Below are 6,952 nucleotides of genomic sequence, written 5' to 3' on the forward strand. Positions count from 1 at the left end.
TTCATAACATTCAATTGTACACATATATATCACATTTTCTTAATTAAAAAATTGTTTTAAAAATGTATTTGGTTGCACCAGGTCTTCCTTGAGGCACATGGGGTCTTTGCTGTGGCATGTAACATCTTCAGTTGTGGCATGCAGGATCTAGTTCCCTGAGCAGGGTTTGAACTCTGGCCTCCAACACTGGAGACACGGAGTCAGCCCCTGGACCACCATAGAAGGCCCTATATCACATTTTTTAAATCCATGCACCTAGTGATGAATACTTAGGTTGTTTCTATATCTTAGATATTGCAAACAATGCTGCAATGAATATGGAGTACAGATATCTTTCCAAGATAAGTGATTTCATTTCCTTCAGATAACTATCCAAAAGTGGAACTGCTGGATCATATGATAGTTTAACTTACCAAAAAAAAAAGTTTTTTTTGAAGTCAACAACTTTACTGGAAATCACATGTCTCATAGGAAAAGGAAATGTAGCACCAGGTCAGGTTGTGTGAAAAAAATATGTATATAAATTTGTCATGGTTGCTCTATCAACAACTGAGGCAGGCTCTGCCGGGTATCAGGTGCAGCAGTTGCACTTGTCTGAGGCCCCTTTGCAGATGCAGCTCTGGGCACACTCGGCACAGCCCACGGGGCAGTAGGAACAGCAGCTCTTCTTGCAGGAGGGGCATCTGCAGGCCTCGCAGGTGCAGGAGCCAGCATAGCTGCAGGAGCTGCCAGTGGGGGCAGGAGCAGTTGGGGTCCATTTGGAAGAAAGGCAAGGTCCGAGGTCCAAAGCAAGTGTAGAAGCACATCCCCTGATCCAGTGGGAGGTGTACTTTAAAATTTTTGAGGAAACGCCACATTGAGTTGTTTTTTTTTTTTTTTTTTATAGTGGTGTGCACCAATTTACATTCCCATCAACAGTGCACAGGGTTCTCTTTTATCCATACTCTCATCAACACTGGAATACATTTTCTTAATAAATCATCTGAATACAAAGTTTTGTCTCACTCTGCTCCTTCTGACTCAGGGCACTTGACCTTCCTTTGACTTCTTCCTTCCTTCCTTCTTTCATCCAGGTCTATCTTCAGGTACCATCCTCTCTTTGAGGCTTTCCTGAACCCTAATATAAAATAACCTCCCTCTGCTCTTTCCATCCTAATCTTGTTGCCTTCCTTCTCAGTAACTTGCTCCATTTCTCTTTCATAGCACTAAGGACTCTCTGAATTACATACTTATCTTTGTGTTTTGACTATTTCCCTGGTGGCTGCTTCATGAGGGCAGGAACTTTGTCTTTTTTGTTATTGTTGCTCTGGAACACAGCCCCTAGTGGCACTCAATAAAAATCACTTAAATGAATTATTACTCTTTACTAGAGCAGGGAAATGTAATAGTAGAAATTTGGGATCAAAAGAACAAGATACAAATTCTACTGTTAAAATTTATATTTTCCTGAAAATTTTATATAACCTTTAGAACTTTGCATATTTCTTGGTTTTCTCTTTTTTCATTTTGCAACTATTTTTCAGAAATAAATATTTTAATTAGTGTCGTATGGCCTCCTCATAGGAACTTCAAGTTCTTCCTGAGACCTTAACACCATTTTGGATGGTACAAATGAAAATAATTTGCAATGAAAAAGAATGGAATGATAGCTGTAGTCCTTGTTTTCTGCAAGCAAGCTCTATAATCTTGGCCATCATACCCTTTTTGTGAAATGACTGGGTTGGGCTGGGTCAACTGTTCTCAAACTTTTGTGTGCCAGGTAGATGAAAATTTCCTGACCCAACCTAAGAATTTTCAATCCAGGAGGTTTGGGGTGGCCCTCAGCAATCTTCTATAAACATATTGAAAAATAGAATATTGCCTGCCATATCAGTAACAAAGGATGTCACAGTCATCAGTGATTGTAGCCACCAGCTGTGGTGAGCTAGTGAGCCCTGAAGGTACTCAGGAAGGAGACAAAGAACAGATTGCAGCCACTCCCCATGGCAAGCCCTGAGGAAACTCGAGATATGAAAACACAGGCCCCTGGCCCCAGATAGCTGAGGTGCACTTCAAAGGAACGATTTCAGTATCTAGTCTCTTGTATCTTCCCATGCATAGAAAAGCACCAAATTCCTTAACTTGACATATTTGGTTGTCTTTCAGTTCAGTTCAGTTCAGTCACTCAGTCGTGTCTGACTCTTCGAGACCCCATGAATCGCAGCACACCAGGCCTCCCTGTCCATCACCAGCTCCTGGAGTTCACCCAGACTCACGTCCATCGAGTCAGTGATGCCATCCAGCCATCTCATCCTCTGTCGTCCCCTTCTCCTCCTGCCCCCAATCCCTCCCAGCATCAGAGTCTTTTCCAATGAGTCAACTCTTTGCATAAGGTGGTCAAAGTACTGGAGTTTTAGCTTCAGCATCATTCCCTGCAAAGAAATCCCAGGGCCGATCTCCTTCAGAATGGACTGGTTGGATCTCCTTGCAGTCCAAGGGACTCTCAAGAGTCTTCTCCAACACCACAGTTCAAAAGCATCAATTCTTCGGCGCTCAGCCTTCTTCACAGTCCAACTCTCACATCCATACATGACCACAGGAAAAACCATAGCCTTGACTAGACAGACCTTTGTTGGCAAAGTAATGTTTCTGCTTTTGAATATGCTATCTAGGTTGGTCATAACTTTCCTTCCAAGGAGTAAGCATCTTTTAATTTCATGGCTGCAATCACCATCTGCAGTGATTTTGGAGCCCAAGAAAATAAAGTCTGTCACTGTTTCCACTGTTTTCCCATCTATTTCCCATGAAGTGATGGGACCGGGTGCCGTGATGTTAGTTTTCTGAATATTGAGCTTTAAGCCAACTTTTTCACTCTCCACTTTCACCTTCATCAAGAGGGTTTTTAGTTCCTCTTCACTTTCTGCCATAAGGGTGGTGTCATCTGCATATGTGAGGTTATTGATATTTCTCCCGGCAATCTTGATTCTAGCTTGTGTTTCTTCCAGTCCAGCATTAATTAACAAAAATCTTTTGATGTTCAGACTTCTGCCCTTTGTGGCAAAACTCCTATATATCCTGGCTTCCCCTCACCTCTTCAGAATAATTCTCTCAGGGTTATTTGAGATGGTGCCTCCTGGGCTTGAAGTCCTAAAAATTCCTGTCAAGCATAACATAACTTTCAACTTCAAGGTTGCGGATAATTGTTTAGTGTACAATACCAAAACCAGGTGACTTAGAAAGTGTCTGTAAACCACACTTTTAGAAAAAACTAGGTAAGATATTCATTTATTATGTCCATCATTCCACAAACATTTATTGAGCATCTACTATGTGCTCTGCTATGTGTTCTAGAGCCTGTGGATATAGCCATGAACAAAATAAACCCATCTATAGTCATCTGGAGCTTCATTCAAAAGTCTGTGCATGAGTGTGTGTGTGTCTGTAGACCCTAACTTTGCTCACTCCCTCCTTGATCCCTGCTCCCAGGGCCATGAGGGCTTGCTGGGTGGGGGCAGCCCCCAAAGAGGGGGAGCAAGTCTGTGAATATAAATGTCCTGGGCCAACTGGGAGGAAGGGGAGACAGCCGGATGGTGTTCAAAGAAGAACAGTAGTGGAAAAGCTCAACATGGAAAATGCCCGGGAGGAGAATGAAGGAGGGGACCAGGCCTCTGTGCAGAGTAGAAAGGAATCGTGTCATTTGGGAGCGGGGTCAGGCCAGAAGCCTGAAGCAATTCAAGCTGGGGCAGGACTAGGTGACTTGTCCCTGGTTTTGACAGGCCATATCCAGCAGGCATAGTGATCACAATAAAGTGGGAGAGGATGTGGACAAGTACATAGGGCAGATGAAGGAAATCAGGAGAAAGATTAGGGAGCAGCAGTTGGTACAGTTTTCAACTTCTGACCCTGACAGTCATCATGACTTCTGCCTTATACCTAAGAGTGCTAACTTTCCCCCTGAGGTTATAATGAGGCTTCTGCTCTACAATTTTGTAGCTCTGTCATCAACCAGAACACCTGACCTGCCTCTTGAGAAATCTGTATGCAGGTCAGGAAACAACAGTTAGAACTGGACATTGAACAGACTGGTTCCAAATAGGAAAAGGAGTACGTCAAGGCTGTATATCGTCACTGTGCTTATTTAACTTATATGCAGAGTACATCATGAGAAACGCTGGGCTGATGAAGCACAAGCTGGAATCAAGATTGCTGGGGGAAATACCAATAACCTCAGATATGCAGATGATGTTATGGCAGAAAGCGAAGAAGAACTAAAGAGCCTCTTGATGAAAGTGAAAGAGGAGAGTGAAAAAGTTGGCTTAAAGCTCAACATTCAGAAAACAAAGATCATGGCAAGCGGTCCCATCACTTCATGGCAAATAGATGGGGAAACAGTGGAAATAGTGAGAGACTTTGTTTTTTTTTTTTTTGCGCTCCAAAATCACTACAGATGGTGACTGCAGCCATGAAATTATTTTTATTTATTTATTTTTATCTTAATTGGAGGCTAATTACTTTACAATATTGTGGTGGTTTTTGCCATACATTCACATGAATCAGCCATGGGTGTACATGTGTTCCCCATCCAGACCCTCCCTCCCACCTTCCTCCCCATCCCATCTCTCAGGGTCATCCCAGTGCACCAGCCCTGAGCACCCTGCCTCATGCATTGAACCTGGACTAGCAATCTATTTCATATAAGATAATATATAAGTTTCAATGCTATTCTTTCAAATCATCCCAGCCTCGCCTTCTCTCACAGAGTCCAACAGTCTGTTTACATCTGTGTCTCTTTTGCTGTCTCGCATATAGGGTCATCGTTACCATATTTCTAAATTCCATATATATGCATTATTATACTGTATTGGTGTTTTTCTTTCTGGCTTACTTTGCTCTGTATAATAGGCTCCAGTTTCATCTACCTCATTAGAACTGATTCAAATGTATTCTTTTTAATAGCTGAGTAATGTTCCATTGTGTTTATGTACCACACCTTTCTTATCTATTCATCTGCCGATGGATATCTATGTGGCTTCCATGTCCTGGCTATTGTAAACAGTGCTGCAATGAACATTGGGGTACATGTGTCTCTTTCAATTCTGGTTTCCTCGGTGTGTATGCCCAGCAGTGGGATTGCTGGGTCGTATGGCGGTTCTATTCCAGCTTTTTAAAGAATCTCCACACTGTTCTCTATAGTGGCTGTACTAGTTTGCATTCCCACCAACAGTGTAAGAGGGTTCCTTTTTCTCCTCACCCTCTCCAGCATTTACTGTTTGTAGACTTTTGGATAGCAGACATTCTGACCTGCGTGAGGTGGTACCTCACTGTGGTTTTGATTTGCATTTCTCTAATAATAAGTGATGTTGAGCATCTTTTCATGTGTTTGTTAGCCATTTGTATATCTTCTTTGGAGAAATGTCTGTTTAGTTCTTTGGCCCATTTTTTGATTGGGTCGCTTATTTTTCTGGAATTGAACTGCAGGTGCTGCTTGTATATTTTTAAGATTAACCCTTTGTCAGTTGCTTCATTTGCTATTATTTTCCCCCATTCTGAAGGCTGTCTTTTCACCTTGCTTATAGTTTCCTTTGTTGTGCAAAAGCTTTTAAATTTAATTAGGTTCCATTTGTTTATTTTTGCTTTTATTTCCATTACTCTGGTTGGTGGGTCGTAGAGGATCCTGCTGTGATTTATGTCAGAGAGTGTTTTTCCTATGTTTTCTTCTAGGAGTTTTATGGTTTCTGGTCTTACATTTAGATCTTTAATCCATTTTGTGTTTATTTTTGTGTATGGTGTTAGAAAGTGTTCTAGTTTCATTCTTTTACAAGTGGTTGACCAGTTTTCCCAGCACCACTTGTTAAAGAGATTGTCTTTTCTCCATTGTACATTCTTGCCTCCTTTGTTAAAGATAAAGTGTCCATAGGTGTGTGGATTTATCTCTGGCCTTTCTATTTTGTTCCATCTATCTATGTTTCTGTCTTTGTGCCAGTACCATACTGTCTTGATGACTGTTGCTATGTAGTATAGCCTGAAGTCAGGCAGGTTGATTCCTCCAGTTCCATTCTTCTTCCTCAGGATTGCTTTGGCTATTCGAAGTTTTTTTAATTCCGTACAAATTGTGAAATTATTTGTTCTAATTCTCTGAAAAATACCGTTGGTAGCTTGATAGGGATTGCATTGAATCTATAGATTGCTTTGGGTAGTATACTCATTTTCACTATATTGATTCTTCTGATCCATGAACATGATATATTTCTCCATCTATTTGTATCATCTTTGATTTCTTTAACCAGTGTTTTATAGTTTTCTATATATAGGTCTTCTGTTTCTTTAGGTAGCTTTATTCCTAAGTATTTTATTTTTTCATTGCAATGGTGAATGGAATTGTTTCCTTAATTTCTCTTTCTATCTTCTCATTGTTAGTATATAGGAATGCAAGGGATTTTTGTGTGTTAATTTTATATCCTGCAACTTTACTGTATTCATTAATTAGCTCTAGTAATTTTCTGGTGGAGTCTTTAGGGTTTTCTATGTAGAGGATCATGTCATCTGCACACAGGGAGAGTTTTACTTCTTCTTTTCCAATTTGGATTCCTTTTATTTCTTTTTCTGCTCTGATTGCTGTGGTCAAAACTTCCAAAACTATGTTGAATAGTAGTGGTGAGAGTGGGCATCCTTGTCTTGTTCCTGACTTTAGGGGAAATGCTTTCTATTTTTCACCATTGAGGATGTTTGCTGTGGGTTTATCATATATGGCTTTTATTTTGTTGAGGTATGTTCCCTCTATGCCTGCTTTCTGGCCGGTTTTTATCATAAATGGATGTTGAATTTTGTTAAAGGCTTTCTCTGCATCTCTTGAAATAATCATATAGTTTTTATCTTTTAATTTGTTAATGTGGTGTATCACATTGATTGATTTGCGAATATTGAAGAATCCTTGCATCCCTGGGATAAAGCCCACTTGGTTGTGATGTATGAT

At 40.6% G+C, this 6,952-nt stretch overlaps 1 pseudogene; it reads right to left on the reverse strand.

Moving 5' to 3' along the window:
* Positions 1-571: 571 nt before the first annotated feature.
* On the reverse strand, positions 572-758 carry LOC102287297 (metallothionein-1A pseudogene; annotated as a pseudogene).
* Positions 759-6,952: the final 6,194 nt, after the last annotated feature.

This window comes from Bos mutus, chromosome 10 (genome assembly GCF_027580195.1).
Source record: "Bos mutus isolate GX-2022 chromosome 10, NWIPB_WYAK_1.1, whole genome shotgun sequence".
Taxonomy (NCBI): domain Eukaryota; kingdom Metazoa; phylum Chordata; class Mammalia; order Artiodactyla; family Bovidae; genus Bos; species Bos mutus.